The following is a 13,768-nucleotide window of genomic DNA, read 5'->3' on the forward strand; positions in this document are numbered from 1 at the left end:
TCAGGATTTTCTCTCTCTCCCTCTCCCTCAGCCCCTCCCCTCCCCCTGCCTACATTCTCTAAATAAATAAGTAAATAAATAAATAAATAAAACAAAATGCTTTCTTACAGAACTAAATATACTCTTAAATATGATTCAGCAGTCATGCTGATTGGTATTTACCCAAAGGAGTTGAAAACTAATGTCCACACAAAAACTTGCATAGGGTTGTTTATAATAGCTAATTTATTTATAGTTGACAAACTTAGAAGGAACCAATACATCCTTCAGTAGGGGAATGGATGAATAAAGTATGGTACATCTAGACAATGGAATATTATTCAGTGCTACAAGGAAGTGAGCTATCAAGCCATGAAAAAACATGGAGGATATTTAAATGCCTATTACTAAGTGGAAGAAGTCAATCTGAAAACACTATATACAGTATAAGTCCCAACTATATGACAGTCTGGAAGAGGCCACATTATGTAGACAATAGAAAGATCAGTGGTTGCCAGTGAGGTAGGGAGAGGGATGTTGAAGAGGCAAAGCATAGTGAATAACAAGGAAGTGAAAATAGTCTGTATGGTACTATAATGATGGATATATATCATTATACATTTGTCCAAACTGTAGAATGTACAATACCGAGAGTGAATCCTCATGTAAACTATGTACTTTGGGTGTCAATATAGGCTCATCCTTGGTAACAAAATGTACTATTCTGGTAAGTGATACTGATAATAGGGTAGGCTAAGCATGTGTAGGATTAAGGGTATATGGGAAATCCCTGTACCTTTCTCTCAAACTAGGAAGTATGGATATGCCACAGTTAATGGGGAGTTTTTAAACAGGAAAGTGATGTGATGACATTTGTTATTTGAAGATAATTCAGGTAACACGGTAGACTGGGGGTTGTTTCAAAGAGACAGGAATGTTAATGAAGTGTTTTCATTCAACATAAGTCTTGGCAAGGCAAAATCGTGTAAGGAGTATGGATTAGAAGCTTTTGGCTTTTGTTTTATTCTGTGAGAGGTGGTGTAGCATAAACCTTACAGTCTGTTAGGCCTAGGTTCAAATTTTGGCTCTAGAAAATGCCAGCTGTGAGACTTTCAGACAAATTATTTTAATCTCTTTTGCCCTTCTTTTTCATCCATGGAATAAGAATAATAATAGTAATTTCATAAATTTTGTAAAAATCATGGGAAATAGGAGATATTAAGCTCCTAAACTAAAGTGACTGACAAAAAATAGACACATAATAATTTATATCTGTTGTAATTATTATGCTTAGGGATAATGTTTTTAATGGTTAATTTCTAAAAATGGTTTAATTCTACATATAATCAATAAAACACTGTTGGCCTGTTTTGTCTAATAACATGCCAGCAATTTTTCTCCTATAAATACAACTTCAGTATTGTATATCTGGGTTATTTCTGGTCCTCCAGTGCTCTTTACCACAACAAAACAGTGGGGAATGGGAGAAATGTAAACCACTCTGACAGAAACCTATTTCTACCTGGGATTCAAGATGGAAATTGTCCCTCCTTGGCTGACATGACACCACTTATGTCACTACTTACCATGCCTGATGGCAGTAACTCACTTGATACCCAATACTAAACAGGCTAACATAAGGTGTCACACTAGCCCAAGTGAAGAGATGATGAAAATCTACATCATGACTGTGGTTGTGGAATAGATTTGAACATTTATGGTGATGTGTCAATGATCTTGCTGGATAGGGAAGATGAAATGGCAAAAACAAAGGAATCAATTCTCAGGCTTTTGACCTGTTCAATTGGATGAATTCTGGTATTATACAACTGAGAAGCCCTCATTTCCCTTTATTCCTTAATTTTTTTATTCTTTCTGAGATGTATCCCTTTCTCCTAGCACTTACTTGAACATAATTCAGCATTTCTTAAAATTATCTCTAAAAGATACACATCTACATAATCACTGGTGGGAAGCATAGGATTTACTGAACACCAAGAAGAGCTATTGATAAATTTTTAGAAACTCTCTAAAAGTATTTGGTTGGATGAACCATATTTCATTTCATTTTTTGCCTATGATTCTTACCCCCACAGAATGTCCAGTTTTGCTGAAGACTCTTCTCTTTTCCATATTTCCTCTACGTATTTCTAATCACTCACTATTTTAGTATGAAATTGTAATTCAGTTTTGCCCCCAGCTTCCATTTCCAAAGTCACATGTAAAATTCACCAGGTGTACATGACAAAATCCCCCTCTTCCTGTGGTTCATTTGATATGGTTTACTAAAATATCACGACCCCAAGTATGAGTCCCATCCCAAGAAGAATAATATAAGCTCTTTTTAATCTTTTTATATTAACTATGAGAGAGAAAAAAGTATAAAAAATAATAAGTGCCAATATGCATGAGAGGTGGGATTTGTAGATGCTCAATTTTAACATGAGTTTGTGTGTTTTTGTTATATCCAGGTGTGATGTCTAGGATACTGTTGGAAACTGGGTTTTTTTACTATCACCAGGGATGGATCTGCAACAGATTAGGGATAAAATGGCAAAGATGAGTAAGAAATGATCTGAACATATAGATTAGAATACAATAGGGCTGGAATGGAGTGCCCAAAACGTCTTGCAGGCCTTTTATATTAAAATGCTCTTAGGAAGTGTACTCGGCCACTGTATTTACTTATAAGTCACCCACTAGATACCCACTAGATAGCCAACTTCTAAATCTCTCAATATATTATGAGAAATCAATATACATGTTCTTTTATTTACTTAATGCATGATAAATAGAAAATTCCTTTTAACTATAAAATTTAGATAAAGTGAAAGGCTCATTAAGACTTTTCTTAATATTTGTATCCCACATTTTGGTCTGAATTCCCTGTAACTATAACTTGGACTCTGATATTTACAAAGGAAGCCATTATTTTGCATTTCGGATTTTTCTCAAAAAAAAATCGCATTGTGTTTTTCTCTTACTAATAGCATATTTCTATTAGACCTTACCATTTAAAGGTTGTGTTTATATCAAATGTCTCATTCCATACTTAGAGTATAAAACTGATACTAATAAATAATAATAACATTTATACAGGTCTGAGGGTGATTCTAAGGGTTTTATATATGTTAGAGTGTTTAGTCCTAGAAATAATCTTAAGAAGTAGATAATTTATGAAGTAGAAGAATAGAATTTATGAAGTTATGAAGTTCTATTCTGATGCTTATTTCAGAGATGAGGAAAATGAGTCAGAGAAAGGTAAGTAACCTGATCAAACTTACACAGCTGGTCAGTCTTGTTACCTGTCTTTTGCAACAGTGAAATTTCAAAAATTCATAGTGGCCACTACTTACCCAAATATACAATTCATACATGGAAAGGATTTTAAAAATTCATGACTTCTGACTCCAGGCTAAGGCTTTTGTTTGTTTCTCTATTTGCTTGGTGGTTATTTTTCCTTGCTTTCTTTTTATTTTATACCCTACTGCCCCAGAAACTATGGAAAACTTTAGAAAGAAAAGGTGGATGGTCACAAGTTATTTACTCCACATAAATTAATTAACACTATGCCTGATAACATGCCAGGTATATAAAAATAATACCAAAAAATGGTTTTGTTACCAAGAGTTAGATGGAAAAGGAAAGAAGCCTCAGTTCTTCTCGCTGCCACAGTACAGAATTACAGGACAGCGAAACGCAAGTATTAACAGAGCAAAGTTTTATTAAAGTACACTCCAAGGTGGAGCGGGCCAGTCAAGGGAGACGGCGGCCCTGGAATCTCCCAGGTGTGAGATTATATCAAGTTCTGTGCTTTTCTGCAGGTCCTAGGGTCACATCACTTGAGTGCTAGGCCTTGATTATATAATAATTCGCCAACTACACATGTCCTTTCCCAAGAGGCATTTGAAATGCCTGCATGGGGTAGGAAACTGCAACATTATTTCTATTCTAGGGACATAGATCAAATAAGGACAAGCGGCTGCTTTCTGCACAAGTGCAACACGCAAAGGAAACAATTCTTCCTCTGCTGGGATGTAGTAACTGCAAACTCGCTGCTAGAGGAATGGAATCAGGTGGTTGTTGGGGGTCCTCGGCGGGGGCTCTCTGTCAGGATGTTGAGGGTCCTTTCGCTCCTGCCTAGCTTCCTGCCTAACAAGTTTCTGCTCTTTAGATTCCCTAATGGGAATAACAAGATATGTAATAACAAGATATGTAATTCCCACTCTCTTAAGAGTGGGCTGGTTGGTAATTGAAACTTAGTGGCGGGCACCTGGGTGGCTCAGTTGGTTAAGCGACTGCCTTCGGCTCAGGTCATGATCCTGGAGTCCCCGGATCGAGTCCCACACCCGGCTCCCTGCTCGGCAGGGAGTCTGCTTCTCCCTCTGACCCTCTTCCCTCTCGTGCTCTCTCTCATTCTCTCTCTCAAATAAATGAATAAAATTAAAAAAAAAAAAAAGAAACTTAGTGGCTTGCTTCCAAAGAATAAAGGGAGGGAGTCAAGGAGGAGGTTAACTTCACCTCTGTGGTATTCTTCCTCAAAATCCATAAGTACAGTCTAATCATGAGAAACATCAGGGGAAAAAAAGTGAAGTTAAGAGACATAAAAATATAACTTGAAAACTATCAAAGGTATGAAAAATAAAGATAGAGAAAATGTCACAAATTAGAAAATACAAAGAAGACAATAACAAAGGGTGCCTGGGTGGCTCAGTTGGTTGGGCGACTGCCTTCGGCTCAGGTCATGATCCTGGAGTCCCGGGATCGAGTCCCGCATCGGGCTCCCTGCTCAGCAGGGAGTCTGCTTCTCCCTCTGACCCTCCCCCCTCTCATGTGCTCTCTCTCTCTCTCATTCTCTCTCTCAAATAAATAAAATCTTAAAAAAAAAGAAGACAATAACAAAATGTGGAGTTTTATTCTTTATTCTATATCCTAGAAAAAAAGACATTAGGGGAAAAACTACTTAGTGGTAAATTCCAAATAAATGTTTTAATTTAGTTATCAATGTTGTTTCAATTTAAATTTCCTAGTTTTAATAAATGTACTGTGTTTATATGGTAATATAAGGGGAAGCTAGGTGAAGGGTATATGGGTACTAAACTCTTCCATAGACTTAAAATCACTTAAAAATGAAAAGTGTTTAATAATTACAATGTTGGCAAGTGCTATTTTAAGAAAAGAGAAGGGTGGGGCACCTGGGTGGCTCAGTGGGTTAAGCGTCTGTCTTTGGCTCAGGTCATGATCCCAGGATCCTGGGATTGAGCCCCACATTGGGCTTCCTGCTCACTCCCTGTTCATGCTCTCTCTCTCTCTCTCACTATCTCTGCCTCTCTCAAATAAATAAATAAAATCTTAAAAAAAAAAGAGATGTGTGCTCTTAAGGACACATGTGAAAATGTGTCTAGCGTAGGGGTGGCAAATTATAGTCTAATAGCCCAAATGCTGCCCTGGCCTATTTTGGGATGGCCTGAGAGCTAGGAATACTTTTAACATTTTAAAGCGTTATAAACAACACAACAACAACAAAGAGTATGTGACAGAGACCTATATGGTCTGCAAAACTGAAGTATTTACTATTGGCCCTTTGCAGGAAAATGTCTCTATTCCTAGGTTGAAAGAATCCAGAAATAGCACTTGGAAGAAAAAATCTTCCAAACTAAAAATTCAGAAGTGGGAAGGCATCAGCCTAAGGAAGCAGAACATGAGTAGAAAGGAAGGGTAAGGTGCTAAAATGTGAGGAAATGTTCCAGATCAAAGAGAGGCATGTGGGAAGGCAGGAAAAATGTGAGATTATGGCCCAATTAGAAACTGGAAGTGGAAATAAGGGCCACATGACTGGAGTGCTGGAGGGCACGGCAGAGGAGTTGATGCCAGTGAGTTAAGCAAGGGCTGGAGCCTGCGTCTGTGCCACATATGTTCAGAATCCATGAACATGATTGGACAGCTTATAAGCTGGTAAGTGCCTTGATATGTTGTGTATTTCTAAAACAGGTCACTTTGGAGAAAGGAGTGGAGGAGGGACAAGACCGGTGACTGACAGACCATTTAGGCATTCGTAGTATTCCATTTTTAAAAATAATGTTGGCTTGTTCTGAAGTAATTACCATGAGATGAGAACTGAAGAGATTTGAGTTCAGTTTATGAGGTAGAATCAGTAGCATTGGATATAGACAAAGAGGAAGACAGATGACAAAAATGATAGCACATGTTGGTGTTACCCACACTGCAAATGTGTATGTTTGAGCAACTTTTGGAGGAAGAGATGGGACATAATTCTGGAGCATCAAGTACTGATAACAGTCTGTATCCCAAGGTTTAGGTTTTCAGCCATATGAACTTTGATGCTTTGATTGGAAAACTGGCTAATGGTACCCAAACTCACCACATCATAAAACCTAAGGATGCCTTGTAACTCCAAAGACTACCTAGCCAAATACTCTAATCCTTGTTTGAATGTGTCCTGCAAACTTTTCTGCCAGAAAGCCATCCTCCTGATCTGAAACAACTTCCCACCCTTGCCCCAAGTAAACAAAACTTCCCTGAAGACAGTGACCTGAAAAAGAAAGTGCAACCTGGTGGACAATCTAATAAGCCCAGGCTTTCTAATTGCTCAATTGTTATAAAATTGCTGCAGGGAAGAATGGTTGGAAGTGGGCTGCCTACTGGCTGTGTCTCTATCCTCACCCTGCAATCTGGCTACTTCAAGTAAGGAGCATGGGCAGCTGCTGCAGGAAGCATACTACTGGGTTTATTGTTCAGCTTTTCCCTGCCTCAAAGTGCTCATCTCAGACATAGGTAATGGCTGTCTCCCAGCATGGCTATTCCATGGTCCTTCATCCATTAGTCAGGGCAACTCTTCATCTGTATGCTGAAACTGCCAGTCAAGAATTTATTGGGAAGTGGAAGAGAGGTATCAATTTAGTTCAACTTCGTACTTTAAGTTATGTTGTTCGTATCTTTTTTGTGAAATAAATATGTTAAGCCTAAGAAAAATTAAGATATATATTGCTTTGTAAGGGGCATTCAGAATTATTATTTCAAGTGAGTTTGCTATCACTCCAAGTAAATTAGAAAATTCTTGCACATATATATTTTTTAAATTTGTTTTAGATCTCTTTCCTAAACTATCGAATGTGAAAAATAGTTTATTCACAGCTAATCAACTGTGAAAAGCCTTAGTCTTTGACATTAAAAATCATGAACAAGTTGCTACCACTCACCTGGTGACTTTTATTCAGAGAAACAAAATCTAATTGCTTAAGGGCTCAGTAGGTAGGGAAAAAAACCTAAGAGAATGGTGAGAACTAGCCTTTCAACTTCAAATTTGAAAAGAAAAGCCAATACTAAAATTCTTTGCATATAAAGATTTGCATATGAAATGATGTTTTTAAAATGGCTTTTGCTAAGGGATAAATAGAAAATGTGAAAAGTTAAATAATTTGCCTTGGTAATTTAATTTATAAAGACAGCTCTGTAGTTGATTCAGTTTCCCTGAACTTTCATGCCTCAAAACAGTTTATATGTATGTGTGTATATATATATATATATATATCAGAAAAATCTAAAGCTTACATGTATGTAATTATCACATATAATACTGATGATGAACTGATGCTTTTTCAAAATGCCTAGGGTGCACGTGCACACACACACACACAAAGCCTAAGAAGTTCAAGTAGCCAGGAAAATGAATTCACAAACCCAAAGCAAAAATCACACAAAAAAGAAAACAAACCAGCAAACAAAAACAAATATAAGCTTTTTTATAGGAAATTTTCCTAAAATGTCTGAAGTCATGGGGGCAGATTAGTGGCTTCTCTGTACTAAAATCACTTATCAAACTCAGGTCTTAGAATTCTCAGTAGCCTCATTCTGAACACTAATGACTTTTAACACACATTTGGAGATGTAGCAAGAAGGGTTGTAAGATATTGTTCTTAGTGGGTTAGAATGTCCCTGACCAAATCCCCCAATTTGCATTAGTTTCAATTCAATATTAATGATATTTATCAAACATCTACTATTTTCTAAATGTTCTGTCACGAAGAAAATATAAGGTAGTTTGGAGAATTTTGTTGATCCTGATAGTTTTTGATAGTATCATGTTGCTTATATAATACTTTCTGATATATTCAATCATGTGGAACTATGAGGGAAAAATAAAATATCAACAAGAATGACACATTCATGATGTAGATGTAACTGGGCCATTTTGGAGCTTATGATGATAAAGGAAGGAAATATTCAGCATAATTTTATAGTTCTCAAGTTTTGGAAAGCAAATTTTTACATACAAATTATAATAATGATCCTATGATCAGAAACTATACAAAACAATATGACAAAATTAATTGGCACCTCAAAAATAAGATTCTAGTTACATTCCCATAAATAATCTAAAAGAGCAAATTAAATGAGAACCATATAACATGCATAGTAAGCAAGCCCAAAGACCTTTTGCAAAATTCTAGATGTCAGTCCTTCTTTCCTTCCTTTCCCTCCTTCCTTCCTTCATTAATTGTAAGAGCTAAGAATAGATACATATAACTAAGGAAGAATGTAAGAATGTGACAAATATGGAAGAAGAGTCAGAAAGACCTGAGCTCAAAATAAGCTGTGGCTTCTGAGAGTGTTGAATATAAGCGGTTCTTCAGGCAGTGTTTGTAGTGGGAGGATAAACAGAGGAGGGGGGTCAACCTGTTTGAGATTGGGGCTCTCATTTTAATAGAAGTCAAAGAGAAAGGAACTTCTTCTATTCTAATTTTTCTTCTATTACCATCATCAAGTACAAAGCTCTTCAAATTTAAGAGTGGGATAAATATAGAAAAGAGAGAATTAAATACTTCATTCAGATATTGCAGGGTTTCATTTCTTTAGGCATCAGAAAGATAACATAAAGAGGCATGTGATATATAAAAAAATGGGGAGAGTGTGGAACTATAGAGAACTGGAGAGCACATCCTTATCTAGAGAGATTTATACTCCACTATAAAAAATATTTTAAATACCTTTTGTAGGGAAAATGGTGCCCAGCAACTGCTCTTTTTTCCACTATCCTTTGTATCAAAAGTCCTAGAAATACTTGTCTGGAGTTTTGTTTCTAGTATTGCAATGTATAGATGCCCTGGAGGAAAAAAAATATCTCCCAGTACATTACACCCATGAATACCGAATATATTATGACAAACTTTTTTGTTTTTTAAATTTGTTTGGTTGGTTGATTTGGTTTCTCTATTTTTGTTTTCTTTTGTTTTGAGCCATACCTTACTGCTCAAGAAAACAAGAGCAATCTCCATGGTCATTGATGAAAAAGGGAGCTAGAAACCAGAGGTAAGTCAGTGTAGATTTGAAGTTACTCTGGAGCCTCTGCAGACACTGATAACTAAGAGAATAATTTAGTGGTTTTTCAGGCAGCAGGAAACATGGTTGTGTCCTCTGCAAAGAAGAAAATTGAGACACTCACCTAAAACTAGAACCCATCCAATGAGATTCTCAGTGACAAAGTAAGATGGAAAAATGATCATATTGTCAAAGGGAGACAGCGTTCTTCAACTATCTTAAAATGGGCCATGTGTTCAAAAATATATCATTTGGGAATTTAGAAGCATTTACCTGCCCCCACATAGATTTGTGATTTGCATTAATCTTTGTGTCATCACAGATAGCCCTAGAAAAATGTTAACTTAAAGTGGTCCACAAAAGAAAAGTGATGCTCAGCTAAACCAATGAACTGAAAGAGCAGAATAAGATCTTGGATATAGACATGCTGTTTATGTGTCTGACATTGCAAACCATTGTGAGAAGGATGAACAGGTCAATAAATGCCGCTGGGATGATAATACAATGTGATTGGATTCTTGCCTCATACCATGCAGACAGTTCACTTACAGGTGAATTAAATATTAGCTCTGACAAGGAAACTTGAAACTTTTAGAATAAAACAATGCAATGCCATATTGATAACTTCTGTAAAGGATTTATTAACACAGAAGACTCAAATTATAATTGAAAGTTGGTAATTTGACTATATTTAAAATAAAAATTTATTTAATGGCAACTAGAAAAATGAAAGTACAACTATATCCCATAAAATAATTGTAATACATTTAGCCAACTTTTATTAGTATAAATTATATAGTATATATAAACATTAAAAACCATAATATAAAGACAAAGACTTATAAGAAATATATGCAAAAGAAAATAATAGACAATCCACAATAGAGGATAGTTGAATTGCCGATAAATATTTGTAAAGATGATCAGCTTCACTATTAAATAGAAGGTTGTCAGTTGGAAAACATAAAAACATATCCTTTCATACCCATTAAACAAACATATTTTTAAGTTGTAAAAATAACAAGAATTGCCAAAAATGTGCAACAATGCAACTGCTATACTATACTAGAAGAAATGTAAATTGGTACAATCAATCTAGTCTACAGCTGGGAAGAAACTAGAAAATGTGAAGATTTGTATATCCTAGGATCGAATAATCAAAATATATAGCCTAGGGAAAATCTCATATACGTGAACAAGCTGACATTTACCAAAAAAACATCTTTTGGGTATTAAAAAAAATCAAACAATAAAAGAATTGATAAAAACTGTGGTATATTTTATACAGTAGCAATTAACATTAATAAAATAGAACCCCACTTGTCAATTTTGGTTCATTTTATATATATTTGAATAGACTATACTTGAATGGAAGAAAATTCCCAAGAATAAATACAATATGTTCACTTTGTACACAGTTTAAAAGCATGCATAAAAGACTTTCTTTTTTAAAGTTATATGTGTCACAAAATATAAACCAAAGCACAAGAGTGGTTTAGAAGTCATGAATTATACCAAGTATGCAGGGTGGAGGAAAAGGCAAACAACAAAGGATATTGAGGAGTTCTGTTAAATTTTAATGTTATTAAATTTGGTTTAGTATACCTCAAACTCTTTAGTGCCATTCTGTGAATTTGCTTCTAAAATTTTTTTGCATTGTTTTTAGGTCTGGATTCTTCTTTAGGTTTCTTTTAATAATTTCCATTTCTTTTTATAGTATGTTCATGTTTTCATTTAAATTCTTGAATATATTTGTAATGGATTTTTAAAAAATATTTTTCTTTTAATTCCATCTACTAAGGCATGGCTCTTTTGAAGATACTGCTAAATGCCACAGGTGGTTAATGGGATCTTTCCACTCTGGCTGACAACATGATGTCTCTGTATCATACTCATCAGATAGGCATCTATTTTTTAAGTTGTCTAAATAACAAATATTATCAAAAATATGCAGCAACACAACAGTTATATCCTCTCAGTGGAAATGTAAATCAGTGCACTCTAAAAATTGGTCAGTTTACAGCTTCCTGGTAGTTGTTCTTTCCCCAGTAATTGTTATTTGCCTGGCCTTGTGTAATTGACCTCAAACATGTACACTTTAGTCAACCAAAAACTTATGAGGAACTCTAAGCAGACTTCTGAAGCCCTGATAATGTGCCATGTAATTTTGCTCAACTCTATCATCTGTCTCCTCAATTCAGCAAGACCTCCATACTTGCTTCTTCATAGTCTTGAAAGAAAGGGCAAGACAGAAACCAGTGGGATAACAGGGCTCACTTAATTTGTTTGCCACGATGTGGGGATCAGAGGCTGTGCTGCCTGCTATATACATTGTCTGGAAACAATCATTTCATATATTTTGAGTTGTTGTTTAGAGTAGGAGGACAAGTCTAAAACCATTTAGTCCATCATGGCTGCTCATTGCTTTTAAAATAAATATCCTGACATCATCCAAACACCTATTGAATAAAAATAATGCAGTCTAAAGACTACAGACATTTTAGAATTGACTTAGTATTTAATGCAAGATATATATCTATCCCCAATTGCATGGAAAGTGTAAAGTAAGAAGCAAAAACTCCACAAAGGAATTTGTAGGTAATTAGAAAGGATTAGATAATAATAAAGTATATTAAGTATACTACATAATCCCCAAATAGATAACATTACACTAAATCATATGTGTAAATCTGTTTGTTGACCTAGATTTTCTTAATTAAAAAAGGACTGCACTGTCTCCTGCTTCTGAAGCAAATAAATTTGTAAACCTCTTGAGCAAGAATTTCACTTGATTTTTATCTATGTCAGCTTCACATTTGCCAAAAAATCATAATAAATTTCTCATCTGGATGGGATTCAGCTGAAAGAGTTCTGATGCCTTTGAGAAACCCCATATGATTTTAACAATATACATATGAAGCCTATATTTGAATTTTCTTTAAAAGTTTTCAAGAATATTTACTTTTTTAAAAGATCATTTCCAAAATTTCATTAGGAACTCTGGCCTTCAATCCTAATTCTTTGGTATTACTAGTTTTGCTGGATAAGACTAGGAGACTGGAGATCAGCAAGAAAGAGTATAGGCTCAAAGCTTGAATCAGGGTACAAATATACTTTACTACGGTGATGACACAATCAAAGTAATATTTATTAAGTGCTTAGATGTATCAGGGACTCTTCTGACTTTATACATTTTCTTTAATCCTTGCAATCTACCTTTGAGGTAACCTCTATTTCTATCCCTATTTTATTGGTGAAACTACAGACTCAGAAAGGTGAATATTTTTGTCCAAAGATACAAGACTAGGCAAATTTGGATTCAAGCCCTGACAGGCTAATTTCAGATGCTATCTTTTGTATAAACTAGATGTCACCACTCAGTTTGCCACAAAGAAATGTAACATTTGCCATGGTAAACATATCTATAGAATTCTATAAGAAAGTAAAGATGTAAGTAAAGTAGAGTAAACAGGTCATTTAGTCTTTTGGAAATGAATGTTCAACCTCATTATCATTTTGTTGCTTCTTCCCCTTGATTTCAAAGATAAAATCTTACTCTCTAGTATGGATACCTATTTAGGAATTTATAGGAACTCTTCAGTGTTCTTGGGATTTTTTTCCACCTATCTTAAAGGAAAGGGAGCCATTAAAACATCTTCAACTAAGATTGCAGTAGAGCATAGTTCTTTGAATACATGTACTTCATTCACACAAATAATAATTTGATTAATGTAGATTAAATTGATAAGAAGTATACTTTTTCCATTTGTAAGCATGTTTTAAAGGGATCCTTTGAAAAGAAAATACGATTACTAAACCAAATAAATGAATTTCAACAGTGAAGTTCATGGGTGCCTGGGTGGCTCAGTTGGTTAAGCAACTGCCTTCGGCTCAGGTCATGATCCTGGAGTCCCTGGATCTAGTTCCGCATCAGGCTCCCTGCTCGGCAGGGAGTCTGCTTCTCCCTCTGACCCTCCCCCCTCTCATGTGCTCTCTCTCTCTCTTCTCTCTGTCTCAAATAAATAAATAAAATCTTTAAAAAAAAACACTGAAGTTCAAATTTAGATTTGTGAAATAATCTCAATTAATTACATTTTTATGTATTTGATGAATATTTGAGATCTTTAAATATGTTAAAGCTTTCCATACTTTTTCTGCCTATTAGTGGAGATGCTGTGCAGCATCAAAAACTTTTTTTAATGATTTTATTTATTTATTTGACAGAGAGAGAGACACAGCGAGAGAGGGAACACAAGCAGGGGGAGTGGGAGAGGGAGAAACAGGCTTCCCGCTGAGCAGGGAGCCCGATGCGGGGCTCCATCCCAGGACCCCGGGATCATGACCTGAATCCAAGTCAGTTGCTTAACGACTGAGCTACCCAGGCGCCCCCAAAAACATTTTTTTTTAAAGTTTAGTACTTTTATATTTGTATTTTAGTAGATTAGTGTTG

This window comes from Zalophus californianus, chromosome 8, assembly GCF_009762305.2.
Source record: "Zalophus californianus isolate mZalCal1 chromosome 8, mZalCal1.pri.v2, whole genome shotgun sequence".
NCBI classification, from domain to species: domain Eukaryota; kingdom Metazoa; phylum Chordata; class Mammalia; order Carnivora; family Otariidae; genus Zalophus; species Zalophus californianus.